General features: G+C 44.4%; 1 protein-coding gene and 1 pseudogene across 1 annotated transcript in view; both read right to left on the bottom strand.

The window, feature by feature from the left end:
* Window positions 1-17,711, bottom strand: part of LOC146021315 (transient receptor potential cation channel subfamily M member 8-like) — a gene marked incomplete at its 5' end in the record, with an annotated part of 560,542 nt that overhangs the window by 291,906 nt on the left and 250,925 nt on the right. The gene's annotated exons all lie outside the window — the stretch shown is intronic.
* Window positions 14,003-14,119, bottom strand: LOC146025280 (5S ribosomal RNA; annotated as a pseudogene).

The raw sequence follows: 17,711 nt of genomic DNA, 5'->3' as shown, positions 1-17,711 counted from the left end.
TAATATGTCTAAAAGTACACCTCAAATAACTAAGGGCAGCCTTTCCCATAAACAACATGGCCGCCAAAGCCTCTTTACAAAATATACTCGTATCACACTAATATTATACTATACACTATACGAACGCATATTGGAAAAAAATGCATATTTATAGCTGTCCCCCTGTCCAATACAAACCATTGACAAGTTCTGCTGTAATAATGCCGGAATGAATGAAGCGGTGGTGTCACATCCACCATGGCGTTTACCCAAAGACCCCTGTGGGTCTGTGCTCAGCTCTGGACCCTCTAGGTGCATTGGAACCATGGTGCTCACCTCTGCTTATGTCTATGGCTTCACTGGGGTACATGTGGCCGCGCTGTCACCGCGTGGTGACACCGGTGTATTGTGCTCCAGTTCCATGCATGGGAAAAATCAGATCCTCTACTAGCAGACTATCCTCGGTTTGTCTCTTCTTTCAGAATCATCTTTGATGAATCAGGACGTGTCAGTTCCGCCACCACACAAATTTTAAGGCTGCGTCAAGGATCCAGGACAGTGGGTCAATACCTAACTCAATTTAAAATCTTAGCAACCGAATTGGTGTGGAATGAAGAGGCCTTTCTAGCAGCCTTCATGAACGGACTCTCAGCTAGAAGATTTAATCTCTTTATGCACAAAAATTGATCTAAGGTTCCGAGAAAGAGATCGAGAGAGAAATTGGTCTGAACCTAAACCCGTTTTTCTTGCTAACAAGCCATCCTCTTTATCAACGGAAGAACCTATGCAGGGTAACCGTTCTAAACTAACGCCAGCCGAGCGTCAACATCGTCAAATTGAACGCCTCTGTTTGTATTGTGCTGATTCCCAGCATTCCATCGAAAAACCCTGTAAAGGAGAGGGCAGGTTAGGGGTTGTTACTTCCTCTCTCAATAACAAAGACTGTATTATTCAAGTTTCTTTGCAGGTTAAACATCAGTTCAGACAGCTGTCCGCCCTCCTTGATTCGGGAGCAGCCAAAAGCTTCATCACCGCTTAAGTTGTCAAGCGTTGGCAGATACCCACTACACCACTCCACCACCCAGTATATCTCACAGCAGTGGATGGAAGTCGTATTCTGGGAGAGACTGTCACCCAAAAAACTCAACCTTTAATTCTGCAAATTGGTTTACATACAGAAAGAATACAGTTCTTTGTCATTCCCAAATCCTCTTATCCAATTGTTTTGGGACTTCCTTGGTTCCGTACCCATAATCCTAGTATCAATTGGATAAACTCTCAAATCCAAAATTGGAGTACTAATTGTACGTCATCATGTCTTAAATCTTCAGCACCTACCCATCAAGTCTCTCTTCAAATCCCAGAGGGGTTACCTCTTCAATACCAAGAGTTCTCTGATGTCTTTTCTAAACAAGCTACTGATAAATTGCCTCCTCATCGTTCATGGGACTGTGTAATCGAGTTAGTACCAGGGAAGAAGCCTCCACGAGGTCGTACTTATCCTTTGTCCGTACCCGAATATATTAAGGAAAATTTGGCCAAAGGTTTCATAAGTTCTTCATCTTCTCCGGCAGGGGCGGGTTTCTTTTTCGTAAAGAAAAAAGATGGAGGATTACGCCCGTTTTGATTACAGGGGGTTAAATGAAATTACCTTCAAGAAAAGATATACATTACCACTCATCACGGAACTTTGATAGAATCAAGGGAGCTACCATCAAAATTGGACCTTCGTGGTGCATACAATCTCATCCGCATCCGTGAAGGAGATGAGTGGAAAACCGCATTTAAAACACGAGATGGACATTATGAATACCTTGACATGCCTTTTGCATTATGAATACCTTGTCATGCTCCAGCAGTTTTCCAGTCCTATATGAATGAGCTGTTTCGTGATTTACTTTACAAACATGTGGTGGTCTATCTTGATGATATACTAGTTTTTGCTAACACTTTACAAAAACATTGAGAGATTGTCAAGGAGGTGCTTTCCCGACTTAGGGAAAATTTTCTTTTTTGTAAATTGGAAAAATGAAGTGTTTTGAAGTGTAATCCATACCTTTTCTAGGTTACATTGTATCGGGGTCCGGTCTGGAGATGGATCCAGCTAAGGTGGAAGCCATTCAGTCCTGGCCTCGTCCTCATACTCTCCGAGGTATCCAAAGATTCCTGGGTTTCGCAAACTATTACAGGAAATTCATTAAAGACTTTTCCACCATTGTTGCCCCAATAACTGCTCTCACTCGCAAAAATGCTAAACCTTCCAAATGGGATACTGAAGCCGCTGACGCCTTTTTGTTGCTCAAAAAGAAATTCAATTCTGCACCAGTGTTCACTCAACCAGATGTCTCTTTGCCTTTCATTCTTGAGGTTGATGCATCTGCCATTGGTGTGGGTGCAGTCCTGTCCCAGGTGAGAGCTGATGGACAGTTGCATCCATGTGGTTTCTTCTCTAAAAAATTCTCCCCGGCTGAGCAGAATTATGCTATAGGGGACCAAGAATTATTAGTGATTATAATGGCCTTGGAAGAGTGGCGGTATCTTTTAGAGGGGGCAGTTCATGTTATTAGTATCATTACTGATCATAAGAATTTACTGTATTTGAAAAATGCTCAATGTCTTAATCCCCGTCAAGCCAGATGGGCATTATTCTTTTCAAGATTTAATTTAAAATTGTCTTTTTCTCCTGGAGCAAAAAATCGAAAGGCAGATGCTTTATCTAGATCGTGGGAGCCAGAGGAGGAAGCGAGATCCTATAAAGGAAGTCCAATTGTCGATGCACTGGCGTTTGCTATAACAATGGTGCAAGTTCCAGTACCATCAGGTAAAACTTTTGTCAAGTCTAATTCAAGACAACAGATTCTTCGTTGGGCCCATGACTCTAAGTTTTTTGGCCATCCCGGGGTTCAGAAAACATATGAATTCCTGTCACGTCAGTATTGGTGGCCGGGCCTGAAGAAAGACATTCAGGACTATGTTGCTTCCTGTCCTCACTGCCCAACACAAATCTTCCAATCTTGCTCCAGTAGGTCCATTAAGACCATTATCTATTCCTAAAAAACTCTGGTCTCATCTATCGATGGACTTCATCACTGATCTTCCACCATCAGAGAGTTATAATACCATTTGGGTCATCATATACAGATTCTCCAAGATGGCTCATTTCATACCTCTACGAGGCCTACTGTCAGCTCCCAAGTTGGCTGAATTGTTTATTAAAGAAATATTTAGGATCCATGGGTTACCTGAGGAGATTGTGTCTGACCGAGGTGTACAATTTGTGGCAAAGTTTTGGCGAGCTTTGTGTAAAGTTCTCAAAATCCAGCTTAATTTCAGTACTGCATACCATCCACAGTCCAATGGTCAAACAGAGAGGGTCAATCAAGACGTGGAGACTTTCCTTCGCTTACATGTCTCTTCCTCCCAAGATGACTGGGGCAAAATATTACCGTGGGCCGAATCCGGGCATAATAACCAATACCATTCGTCTTCTTCTTCTACCCCTTTCTTTGTTAAATATGGCTTCCATCCTAGGGTTCCTGAGTTCCAGCAAGTACCTGTGACATCTGTACCAGCAGTAACTTTGTCTCTTCAGAAACTTAGACAGCATTGGAGGAAAGTCAGGAACTCACTGATAAAAGCCTCGCAAAGGTATAAAAGGTTTGCAGACCGAAAAAGAAGACCTGCTCCTACTTGGAAAGTAGGCGATAAGGTATGGCTGTCTACCCGAAATCTTCGTCTACGTGTTCAAATGAAGTTTGCACAACGTTTCATTGGGCCATTTCCGATAGCACAAATTCTCAACCCAGTTGCCTGCAAATTAAAATTGCCAAATTATCTAAGGATTCCTAATTTGTTTCATGTTTCTTTACTAAAACCATTAATTTTGAACAAATTCCATCGTGCCTTACCTAAATCTCCTAAAGTTTTCACTCATAGGGGCATCGAGTATGAAGTGGCTCACATCCTGGACTCTCGCATCCGGTACAAGAGGTTACAGTATCTTATCGACTGGATAGGCTATGGGCCGGAAGAGAGATCTTAGACTAATGCCTCTGAGGTACATGATCCCAGGATGGTGAATAACTTTCATAGGAGATTCCCAAACAAGCCTAGAGATTGTCCTGGGGCCATTCATAAAAGGGGGGGTACCTTCACATCCACCATGGTGTTTACCCAAAGACCCCTGTGCTGTGCTCTGCCCTGAACCCTCTAGGTGCATTGGAACCATGGCGCTCACCTCTGCTTATGTCTCTGGCTTCACATGGCCGGCTAGAATCTGTCGCCCTCTCTGGCGGGCGCCATCTTCTTGGTTTCCCCAGCCTCTCCTGCACGGCTCAGCCTCCCTGTCTGATTGCCTGACCAATCCTGGCACAGCTCACCTGGTAAGTACTGACTGCTCAGGCTAGTCCGGCAGTCAGTACAATGATGTCCACTCCACAGCATCATTGCTCCTACCTGGCTCTGTAGTTCTTGCTACGATCCTGAGCTTCTCCCTGAAGAGATCCTGCTGGCCGTTCACTGCTTCACGTACCACCGCCAATGTGGATCGCAAGGTCAGGTCCTCTAAGGGGTCTCACCTTGCTACTCTCCCGACGGTTACTTCCACGGTTACCTCTGGCAGCAGCCATGACCTCATACAGCAAAGGACAACTCTTCTTCATTCATTATTCTTCATTTATTCTTCTTCAACCAACCATCCAAACTTCCAATCTTCAACCAACCATCCAATCTTCCAATCCTCAACCAATCTTCCAATCTTCAACCAATCATCCAATCTTCAAATCTCCAACCAATCTTCCAATCTTCAACCAACCATCCAATCTTCCAATCTTCAACCAACCATCCAATCTTCCAATCTGCAACCAACCATCCAATCTTCAAATCTCCAACCAATCATCCAATCTTCCAATCTTCAACCAATCATCCAATCTTCAACCAACCATCCAATCTTCCAAACTTCAATCAATCATCCAATCTTCCAATCTGCAATACAATCTTTATTCGTCCTTCAAATCATCCAATCATCAATTCCTTCTGCAACCCTTAAGTACTCAACTCTGGTTTTATATTCAGCTCCACTCCAAGTTATATTGCAATATTCCTCAAATACCAAGCTTCATCATCTTTTACAATAATCTACTGGACAATTGACTTTATATTTGCATATCTGCCATATACCGTTTATACCATCATTATCACTGTTTGCAATATATTTATTAAATCCATTATATTTTATTTTCATTGTTTCTTCTATTCTGTCGTGGACACAACCTCAAACGTTAAAGCAGCCAGCTTACCATACTCTGCAGCTGGTGCTTTTAAGAACGTGACAGGTGGGACTTGTACACTGAAGCTATCAATAAAAGTCGGAAACTATGTTAAGTTCAAGCTCTCCGACTATTCTAAATAAAATGGGATTGTCAAGTGTTAAAATGTTACAAATTTCAAAACCTAAATAATGTTGGTAGCAACAAAACCAACAACCGAAAATGAGGCTTGGATTGCATAATCAGAAGCCTAGGCATAACAACAAGTGGTATAAACTGAAAACGAGGCTTGGAGTAAAAACCCCGGTGATTGGACAGTGATAGACAAAAACGAGGCTTGACACACACGCCAGTCACCGGTGTATTAAGGGGGTGTGCATTTACACCGGACTACGTACTCGGAAATGACTTAATTTCAAAATACAAACAGTAGATGCTAAATTGTAGTGGGGTAAAGGACCTTCCACGCCCAGGGGGAGGAGCAAGGCCGGGGTGCTTGCTCCTTCACTATTTACGCCACCATTGGTTGCCTTTAGTAACCAGGTGGCGAGCAAAGCAGAGCGGAGCGAGCCACCGTGCCCGAAGCGTGGCGAGTGAAGCAAGCCTGCGAGGGTCCGTTTGGGATCCTCCTTCCGATCTTGCTCCTTCTCTCTCCACCCCTTCTCCTCCCCTGGGATGTCAGGAGGTCCTTTAGTCCCCTACAATTTAGACCTAACCAAATACAAACGGATGAAAACACCCTACTTAAAGAAAGCCCTGTAGCCTACACATTAGCTCAATATCTGAGGAAGCCTCCAAGTCCCCATGGCGGTGGAGAAACGCGTCATTGAGCATTTTTTTCCTTCCTTATTATCTCCGGAGTACAGGAGGGTCTATCCTCTGTCACCTGCACCTAGCTGTTTTACCCAGAGACCACTGGTGTTTTTGCGAGAACAAGGAGTACGGGCTTCTAAAGAACTTACAGAGCAGGACTCTTTGATGATTACAGCTACAAGGAAATCCAAATCTGGCTCATTATTGCAGGTACAGGGAGGACGCTCCCATGCCTTTGTTTTTATATTATGTTGGCCAGACTAAAATTTAGAGGGCACATGCCTCACATATAGTGGACTTTATCATCTCGATATCTACTTCCCAGAGGAATAAAATATAATTGAGAACTACAACAACCCATATACATAACCGCTGGGACTAGCATTTACACCTAGTTGTGTTACAACTTTACAGGGACCTTCTAAATATTATTATCTGGATGATGATCTAATTAATTCCTTTTAGAGTTTCAATTCTTAGTGAGTTATAGTATAATAAATATATCTATTTAGATTTATATATTGTTTCGGTACTTATGTAGTATCTGGGCTGCCGATTTCTAAATCGGGTCGGATCGGGAGATCGCATCGCATCGCATGCGACCATGCGATTCGATGCGATGCGATGCGATGCGATGACCCGATTTTTCCATAGGAATCAATGTTAAAATGGACTGAGTCCATTTTAACATGGAATTCAATGGGAAAAATGGGTCCTTTTCATACCCCTACTATCCAAGTGGGCATGGAGTTGGATATAAACCTGTGGCGAGCGTAGCGAGCCACCGAGCCCGAAGCGTGGCGAGCGAAGCGAGCCCCGCGAGGGGACGAATACCGTCCCCTCGCGGGGCTCGCTTCGCTCGCCACGCTTCGGGCTCGGTGGCTCGCTACGCTCGCCACAGGTTTATATCCAACTCCATGCCCACTTGGATAGTAGGGGTATGAAAAGGACCCATTTTTCCATAGGAATCATTTTAACATTGATTCCTATGGAAAAATCGGGTCATCGCATCCGATATCGGATGCGATGCGATGCGATGCGATATCGCATCGCATCGCATCTGATTGTATGCCTTAACTTAAGGCATACAATCAAAAAATCGGCAGCCCAGATACTACATAAGTACCCTTGTTTCTAGCGCATCTTTATGTTTTTTTTTTTTTGTTTTGTGTATTTGCATCCTTGGGAAATAGGCATTTCCTTTATAGACGCTGCTGGAAGCACTTTTGTATACATATTTTAAGAATATATAAATGCAGCAGTATATGTGGTCCATACCCAAAATATTTATATAATTATTAGTGTGTTTTTTTAGGTTTAGCGCTGATATAAAAAAAAAATTGTGTTTGTGGTATTCAAGAAGTGTCGCACTTGTAGATATCCCAGAAGTCGCTGGAAGGGATGTCCCACTTTATGCGGATGTCAGAGAATTGTTTGACCCCTGAGGTTTGGACTAGCTGACCTATAGTGCCCATTGTCTGTAATGCGCAAGGACCATTCTTGGGAGGAAGTCTGGGTTGGCGAGGAAGGAGGTCAAGGGGCTAAAAGTCGAGAAGATGTTTGCATTGCATCTTATCTTCTTCCAGCACTAGAGTGTAGGGGAGATAGTAGGGTGTTTAATGGAAGGTCTATCTAGTATATGGAGCCACGGAAAAATATCAGGGTATTGTTTCATGCACTCCCCTTCTAGTTCAACTCACTGTTTACAATCTCTGCCCCTGGTCCAGTCTAATACTCTATTGAGCAATATTGCTTTATAATAGTTTTTTATGATAGGTACTTGGAAACCGCCATTACGCACAGAGCGGGCCATGTTGAATTTATTGATCCTGGGTCGTTTACGAGCCCATATAAACTGTTGGGTCAGAGATTGTATGAACCAGGATTCATGTACATGGACCGGAAGGGTCTGGATAATGTATAACAATTTGGGCAAGATGTTCATTTTAATAACATTAGCTCTCCCTAACCAGGAGAATTGTTTATAATGCCAATGACTAAGATTGTTCCTCACATTCTGGGCAGTATTCAATGAGGCTGATTCGCCATGTTCTAGGGCGAATGTGTGCTGTTTTTGTGCTCTAAGGAATTTACTATGTGAAGGGGGAATGGGATCATTCGTCAGACTGCATTTAGGTCTACAGTCATTAGGTCGACCCCACTAGGTCGACTGGCAGGAAGGTCGACCTGATTTAAGGTCGACATGACTTAAGGTCGAATTTGCATAAAGGTCGACATGAGGAAGGTCGACTGGTCTTAAGGTCGACATGGGTTTTTCACTTTTTTTTATCCGAATGTCGACACAGTCGACATGGACACAGTTGGCAATGAGAATCGGACGCTCGCTTCGCTCGCAATGCTTCGGGCACACTATTTTATTCTCCCACCACGCCCTAGTGGATGGTAGGGCATGAAATACCGCCTGTCGGCACATGTCGGCTCAAAAAACAGTGAAAAACCCATGTCGACCTTATGACCAGTCGACCTTCCTCATGTCAACCTTTATGCAAATTCGACCTTAAGTCATGTCGACCTTGGCCCATGTCGACCTTAAGTCAGGTCGACCTTCCTGCCAGTCGACCTAGTGGGGTCGACCTAATGACTGTAGACCTAAGTTCATTCTAATAGATGACCGCATCCCGTGAAGGGGCATGCTATTTTTATTCATGTGCTTACAGCACATGAATAAATATTGAATTTTTTTTTTTTTTTACACATAACAGCCAGCAGGGGGCAGAGAGCCACTCATTAGATATTCATATATTCACTGCTCCCGATCATTACATATGCAGGATCGGGAGCAGTGCAAGCGGCTCACTACCAGGTCCCCTGCTAGCTCTCCCGAGGGGCAGCTTCTGCTGCCTGTGTCCCCGGGGGCCCTGCTTCTCAGGCCCGGCGACAGGGGGGGTCAAAGGGGACAGCTGACCCGGGCCCCAACGATTTTAGGGGCCCCAAGATCAGCCACCATCCCAGGCTTGCCTCCCGCTGCCCCGCAAACCCCCCGTTTTTTAATGATTCCCCCATAAAATGCGCATACTTGCGTCCGGAACTGGTGGGGGCGGGGCCTGTGCGGTGAAGTCACAGCCGGCCACCGATACCCACAACCCCGCGGTGGCTGTGCACACAGACCGGAAGTCTATGCTCCGGGAGAATGAGAGCTGAGAGCTGACAGCTGCCTGGGGCTTCTCTGAAGCTGCACCCGCCCCCACACTTTGTTCCGTCTGACTGTGTAGCAAGACTGCACTTCCTGCTCCTCAACTTGTGCTATGCTGCCTCCCCCCAACACATGACTCTCTGGAATGAGCAATAAACAGGTAAATGCTGTGTATACTGAGGGAATGGGGGCTGTGTGTGTGTGTGTGTGTTTGTGCTATATTGTACTATGGTAATACAGTATGTGCTGTGTGTACAGGGTATACTATGGTGGGACTGTGTATATTGTACTGTGCTGTACTGTATTATGTGCTGTGTGTATGGGGTGCCCTATGGGGGGGGGGCTGTGTATATTGTACTGTGCTGTACTGTATTATGTGCTGTGTGTATGGGGTGTCCTATGGGGGGGGGGGCTGTGTATATTGTACTGTGCTGTACTCTATTATGTGCTGTGTGTATGGGGTGTCCTATGGGGGGGGGCCTGTGTATATTGTACTGTGCTGTACTGTATTATGTGCTGTGTGTATGGGGTGTCCTATGGGGGGGGGGGCTGTGTATATTGTACTGTGCTGTACTGTATTATGTGCTGTGTGTATGGGGTGTCCTATGGGGGGGGGGGCTGTGTATATTGTACTGTGCTGTACTGTATTATGTGCTGTGTGTAAGGGGTGTCCTATGGGGGGGGGGGGGCTGTGTATATTGTACTGTGCTGTACTGTATTATGTGCTGTGTGTATGGGGTGTCCTATGGGGGGGCTGTGTATATTGTACTGTGCTGTGTGTATGGGGTGTCCTATGGGGGGGGGGTTGTGTATATTGTACTGTGCTGGGGGGCTGTGTATAATGTGCATTATGTGCTGTGTGTGTATAGGGTGTAATTCAGGGGTTGTCTATAATGTACTATGGTGTGTGCAATGTGCCGCGTGTACTGAGTATAATATGAGGGGGGGGGGGCTGTGTATAATGTACTATAGTGTTGTGTGCAATGTTCTGCATGTACTGAGTGTAATATGGATGGCACAGTGTATAATTTACTATTTATACTATAATTTACACCCCCCCCCCTCCTCCTTCATAGGTACCGCTCTCCTTCTCACTCTCTCCTGACATCCCCATCTATGGCGCCCAAGACCCACGCCCCACACATGGACCCCCCTCTCCTGCTCACTCTCCTTATGTCCTGTCCCCAACCATGGCACTGAGGTGTGAGCTGCTGCTTGGAGTGTTGTAGATGTACATTCTTCATTGCTCTCTCCTTTACCAGGGCATGACTCCGGCATGAAAGCGACCTGGCTGCTGACTTCTGACATCTGCCGGTCACCACAGTCACCTCCATGCTGCCTGGTTAGCGCGCTCTGCGTATCTGCAGGATCTGACTCCTGTTCGGATTGCAAGGGTTGGTAAAAAAGAGCTGCCTTCACATACCTCCCTCCCTTTTTCTTTGCCTGACAGTCCCCTCTCTATGGCCCTTATTCTAATTAACTCCTAGAGGCAAATTCCTTCTTAGATGGACAAAACCATGTGCACTGCAGGTGGGGCAGATGTAACACGTGCAGAGATAATTAGATTTTGGTGAGTTATTTTTTCCTGTGCCGGGTAAATACTGACTGCTTTATTTCTACACTGCAATATAGATCTCACTTTGAAGAAAAACCCCACCCAAATCTAACTCTCTCTGCATATGTTACATCTGTCCCACCTGCAGTGCACATTGTTTTGTCCATCTGAGAAGGAATTTGCCTCTAAGAGTGAACTAGAATAAGGGCCTATATCCCTGGCACCCTCCGTCTTACACCCTTCTCTCCCCCCCCCTCTTTCTCTATCCCTGATACACTCTCTCCCCTTCTCTATCTTCCACCACCTCCCTATCCCTGATACCCTCTCATTCTTATCCCCTTTTCTCTATCTCCCCTCTCTGTCACCCTTCTCTCTATTCCTGACACCCTCTCTATCTATACCTTACCTTTTCTCCCTCTGTCCTTGACACCCTCTTTTTTCACACCCTCTCTCTATCCCTGACACCCTATCTCTCAACCCCCTTTCTCCTATTCCTCTCTTTCCTTAATCCTTTTCTTTCTTCCCTCTCTGTACCCATGACACCTTCTATATTTCACCCCCTTTCTCTATTTCTCTCTCTTTATCCCTGAGACTTTCTCTATTACCTCTCTATTAACCACCCCATCTCTCTATCCCTGACACCCTATTTCTCAACCCCTTTCCTCCTTTTCCTCTCTCTATTCCTTAAATCCTGGGCACTCTCTCACACCCCCCTCTCTTTCTTTCGCTCTATCCGTGACATTCTCTCTTACCCCTCTCTCTCTCCTTAACACTTCTCGCTTTCCCTGACAGCCTCTTTCTTTCTTTAGTTTCCATCTCACACACCCTGACACTCTCTTGCTCTCCCCCTCTCATTTCCTCAATTTACCTGCCCCAGACACTCTCTCACTCTGACACTTTCTCTTTCACTGCTTTCTCCCCCCGTTTCTGTCTCTCTCACACATTCTAATGGGGTGGGACCCGCAGAGGAAATGTCTGGTTTAAAGGCCAGGCACTGTCACCGCCACTGAAGTACTAACACAATAAGGACCAGATATGCTCTCTCTTTCCTTCTCTCTCTCTCTCTCTCTCTCTCTCTTTCCTTCTCTCTCTCTCTCTCTCTTTCCTTCTCTCTCTCTCTCTCTCTCTCTCTCTGACACGCTGTCTCCCCTCCCTGAGAGGGGGGGGGGGGCACTTCCAAGATTTTTGCTATGGGGCCCAACAAGTTCTAGTTAGGCCCCCTGTCAGCAGCCATGGTGACCGGCCACTCCATCCTTCCTCTTTGCTCCTCACCACTACTCCCATCCTCTCTCCCAGTTCTGCACCACTACTCTTATCCTCCCTCCTTGCTCCGCACCACTACTCCCATCTTCTCTCCCTTCTCCACACTGCTACTCCTATCGTCCCTCCTTGCTCCGCAGCACTACTCCCATCCTTTCTCCCTGCTCCGCACCACTACTGTGCTTGATTAGGTTGGGGGGCCCCCAAAGATATCAGTGTATGGGGCCCCAAGATTTCTGTTGCCGGCCCTGCTGCTTCTGCCCCACAGTGTCCGACGCAGGCAGGGAGACTTCCATCTCCCTGTCTGCCACCGTCCCCTGGCTCCCTGTGGCGTTCGCTGCAGGGGTTAAGAATCGCCATCAGGGGCAGCGAGCCCCTGCGGCATTGAATACGGTGACAGGGAGGGCTGGCAGCGAATGCTCCAGCCCTCCAGAACATGGCGAGTGTGCAGCGAATCCTAAACAGGATTCGCTTCACATGCCGAGTATTCTCATTGAATACTGCCCTCTGTATCAGCGACTGGAAGTTCATGGGAACTACTCGGGATAAGTCATTAGGATGTTGAACACCTAGATAGGTAATATGAGACTCTTTCCAAATAAAGGGATATGAGTTTTTGAGATTAGCTATTGATGGAGGTGGGACTGAGATATTAAGAGCAAAGGACTTAGATGAATATATATTTAAAATTGGATAGGGAGCTGAAAGCATTTATTTCGTTCATAAGGTGTGGGAGTGTGTGGGAGGGTTGTGTGATAATGGATAAGAGATCATCTGCGAACAGCGCTTAATCCTGCAATATTGTTATTCGCTCTTATAGCTCTAGCCAGGGCTTCTATGCATAAGACGAATATTAGGAGGGAGAGGGGCAGCCTTGTCTTGTGCCGTTTCTAATGGGAAAGTAGCCAGAGAGGGTACCGTTGACACGTACCCTTGCTGACTGGGAATGGTATAATGCCAAGATCCAGTTAAGAGCCTGTGGCCCCAATCCAATGTGCTCAAGCAATACAGTTATCTGTGCCTCTAGTGATTGGGTGGAGAAAAGAGACGTTGCCGATATAGAGTTGAAGGCCTGTAATAGTTTAGGTGATAGTTGGTCTTTAAATAGCTTATAATAGGTGGATGTAAATCCGTCTGGGCCTGGACTTTTGCCAGAAGGAGTTGCCACAATGGCATATTCTAATTTTTGTAAGGTAAAAGGCTTTTCGAGTGAGTCTATCGCCTTCTGAGATAGTTTGGGGTAGAAATAACTTGGTGAGGTGTCACAGGCAGTTTGTGAGAGAAAATTAGAAAAATTAGAATTTAGTTTTAAACCAACATGCGACCTTTTAACAAGAAAAATTCTTATGGGGTACTGGGTTGGTGGTGCTCCCAAAAGATTCAGCAGGATAACTGAATTAAATTCGGTGTCATAGGAGAGACATAGGGAGAACAAAAGGTTTTTGGGGCACACTTGAAATTTTAAGATAGTGAAAAGATGGTGTACACATGGGTGACATAAAATCTAACCTTTATTGATAACACTTTAAAAAGCATATAAGCACACGTCAATTAAGTACAAAGAACATTTTCAAGAATGAATTGATTAAAGACATATGTCAATCAGCATATGAGTATATCTACGGAGTTTATTTTATAATCGTAATATACAATGCAGATAAAAACGAAATTGTAATGCTATAATCGTCAGGTGGGCGAAAATGGTTTGGCAGGGAATTTACCAGACCGTAATTATTAGAACAAGGCAAATCAACACAAGATAATAATATAATAGCAGCATGCACATAAATGTTGCAGAGACTAGTAATGTTTTGTGGTCTTGCTTCAGACCCTCCTGTGACAGCAAATAATGGACCCAAAAGTAATGATATAAGTAACAGGTTTATATTATTGTTGTTGAAGCGGGATTTAATAGGTAAAGGGAGAGATGAGAATGCTCTTCGTATACATTCGCTGCTTCTGCTGTCCGAGTGTGTGATACAGCACTGGATATTCCCTGATGGTCTCCCAGGAGGTACTGATCCAGCCAGTCGCTGCTTAGCTGCTGAGTTCAGATGGGATCAGGCGGCCCAGCGATGTATGGCTGTATATAGCATTAGATGAGAGAGCCTCAAATGAAACTAGGAGCCAGTTGTCACTTCTGCTTTTCCCCGATGTGGCTCAGGAGAATGAGAGAGTGAGTGAGTCCAGATGAGAGATAATAATAGATTAGAATGAAAGATGAAAGATCAGAAGGGTAAGGAGAGGCACGCTCTCAGAGTAATGGTATATGTGCCCACTGCAGGATTCAATGGATTCGTGGTCACTTGAGCCAGTAATGGGGAATACTGCGCACAATGCCACATGCAGGGGTGAGTAAGGTCTTTATAAATCATAAATCATAGTATGTGCAAGATATATCAATTCATCAGCAACATACATCACAGCATGTGGTTCAAGGTATGTATCAAGACAGTATAACCCGGCGTATTGGTCAAGGACACCAAGTACATGAAAACCAAACCACAGGAGATACAGGCAGTGATTATCAATTTAATTGCCTATTACTAAACAGCTGTGGTGGAAGGTTTTAAATTAGGGTATTTGGTAGTGATTCAATGGTAACAGAAGTGGAGTGGGTAGGGGGATTGAAGAAATAGTATAGGATAATCAATAAAGCAAAACAACAATAGTGTGCAATTAGATTTTTAACCTGAGGGTCACATTAAATGGAGCTCAATTTCTCATATGGTAGACACCTAATTTATAGCGTGCCCCATATGATATCGCATAGAGGTCCTGCTCAGTGGCGGTATTAGGACCAAAGGTCCCGCTCAGTGGCGGTCTCAGAGTGTGTGCGCATCAGACACAGAGTCTGTGCGCCACCGGTAATCTGTGAAACAGAAGGCAGATTACCTCGTATCAAGAGCCGGCAGTATCAGCGCGTGGGTAGACGAGCCGTGCGGTGAGAGCCTCTACCGTCTAAGTCACTCCGGCCGCGCTGCTCTGAGAAGGACAGCGGGAGGGATCTGAGTAGCTGGATAGTTCCCTGACGTCAGAAGACACGTGTTTCGCCCCGATTGGGCTTGATCACAATGACGTGCTGGACTGGGGATTCCCAGTCTGTATAAATGAGGTTTGGCAGGCCAATCCTGCGTTAGAAGAATTGATGGACAAAGGCATGATCCAATAAGAAAAGGGGGTGTGTGGAAGCCGCTGGTGTTTGCAATTATGACATTCACCTGAGATTGTAGTGGCTGAGAAAAAGAAAAGGGATGACTACGTTCGACTGTCGGCACCCTTAGTACTGTGCTGGGATTATGGGTTTAGGGCTAAATTAATGTAAGTAAACATTAATTGGGATATTGTAAATGAGACACCGATGGTGTCTATTGTCATTATGATATGGTTTGGCATAATTAGTGTCGACTATGGTTGACATAAGTTGTGTCGACTATTGGCACCCTGATGCGGTATTGAATTAAAAAGGTAAATAGTGATAATAATGGTGGGAGCAGTGTGGCGATTACCAATGGGTGACAAGTAGGAAGTTATGAGAGCATGCTAAGAAAGGTATTGATAAATATCTGGTACTATTGGTGTCAGATAGGATTAAATTGTAAAGGAAGCTAGGTTTGATCAGTAGAGTGACAATCTAATGTAGTCAACATAATTCGTGTCGACTAATGGTACCTTGGTTGATGTTATTACAAAAAATATATATATATGTAAAATAAAATATTTTATTATTAGTTGGAGTGTGGAGATATTAATGTGGGGAAATACAAAAAAGGGGGAAAGAGGAGATAAAAGTTTAAACAGAGAATAATTACTATTGGACTTGAGTGGTCTGTGTGGAGACCAGTATAGTGGCCTTGCCGTGGACATGGGTATAGTGGGTTAATATAATAATAATGACGGCTACATTGGGTCTAGTATCTATTAAAATTGGGATATCATAGTGGTTTATCCGTTCTGAAAGAAAAATAAAGATATATAGCATGAAAAGTATACATTATATATCGCATATTTGGCATGTTTAGGCAATTGACCATCCCCCATTATGGTGTATCACGAGGTATGATGTTGTAATCATAATAACGTAACTGTAATATTAACTCAATAGTTATATTGATACACAATGAGGATAACAATTTCAATTTCTATTGTAATGTATTAACGGCGGATAACCAAACTATACAAATGGATGAAAAATTTAATTAATTAATGTACTATGCTAATGTTAACAACAGTATTGGTGGCTTTTTGACTAGACTAATTGAATCATAAGGTGACAAGCTGTCCAGATGGCCCGTACGTCCTAGAAGAGAAAGCGTGGTGTTTAAACAGGGTTTTTACAAGTTGTATGACCAGATTGGCACAAGATGGTTCAAAGACAATTTCCCTACTGGTCGGACCAAGGATTTTGCGAGAATATTTTGATTAAATCTATTGATGAATAACTGTAAATTTGGATGAGGTCTAATTATGGGAGTGGATGAGGTATATCAGAGGAAAGAGCTGAAATTGATGTCTTCGTTAAGACCTTTTGGAGAGAGAGTATCCAGCTGAAAAATCCACCAGCTCTCTTTTTGCAACAAAGTTTGGTTTATGTCACCCCCTCTACGTCCGAGATGGATTTGTTCAAGTCCTGAAAATGTTAGTAGAGAAGTATCCGAGTTGTGGTATTGAAGGAAATGCCTAGCTACTGAGGTTAGTTGTTTCATCTTCACTTTATCGGTAGCCGCATTCCTTATATTCCCAATGTGTTCGAGCAATCGTTGTTTGAGTGGGCGAGACGTGAGGCCAACATACTTCTTGTCACAGGGGCAGGAAATGCAGTAGATTACATTTGGACTTTTGCAGTTGAAGTAGCCATAGATGGTTATTGGATCTCCATAACGGTTATGTATAGTTAGAGTGTTCCTGATGTGACTGCAGGCTTTGCAGTTGCCACATGGGTGGCTACCCTTGATTCTGGGTTCTTTGCGTTGGTTTTTCACAAAGTGACTGTGGACAAGGTTGTCCTTCAAGTTTGGGGCCCTTCTCCAACTTAAATCCACCTGTGGTTTTAATTTCACTGCCAGGTCTCTGTCTGTCAGTAGTATCGGCCAATGTTGTTGCAGAATGCTCTTGATGTCCCTCCATTCTTGGCAATATGTGCCAACCATTCTGATAGTAGGTGGTTCAGTCTCTTTGATTTTATTTTTAAACAGGATTTCTTCACGAGGGGTGTGTTCCACTGCTTTCTTGGCTCTCTTGGTGTTCCGGTTCGAGTATCCTCGTTCTCGTAGTCTGTCAGCCAGCTCTTTACATTTCGCTTGAAAAACTTGTTCGTCTGAGCAGTTGCGACGTACCCTAAGGAATTCCCCTTTGGGTAGATTCTTGACTGTTGGGGGAAAGTGCGAGCTGGTGCTGTATAGTAGACTGTTCGTGGATGTAGTTTTCCTGTAAAGTTCTGTACAAAGTTTATTATCTTGGCCTCGGTAAAGATGTAAATCCAGGAATGTTATGCTTGATGGGCTGCTCTCATGTGTAAATTTCAGATTGAGTTTATTGGTGTTAAGCTTCTGGATGAAGGTGGTAAGTTGTTCTTGAGTGCCCTTCCAGATTATGAAAATATCATCGATGTAGCGCATCCAATTGTGGATACACGCTACATCGTTCTCATCCTGGAAGACCACCTCCCTCTCCCACCATCCAA

Source organism: Crinia signifera, chromosome 7 (genome assembly GCF_055691185.1).
Source record: "Crinia signifera chromosome 7, ASM5569118v1, whole genome shotgun sequence".
NCBI classification, from domain to species: Eukaryota; Metazoa; Chordata; class Amphibia; order Anura; family Myobatrachidae; genus Crinia; species Crinia signifera.
This window is presented reverse-complemented; position numbering and strand designations above follow the sequence as displayed.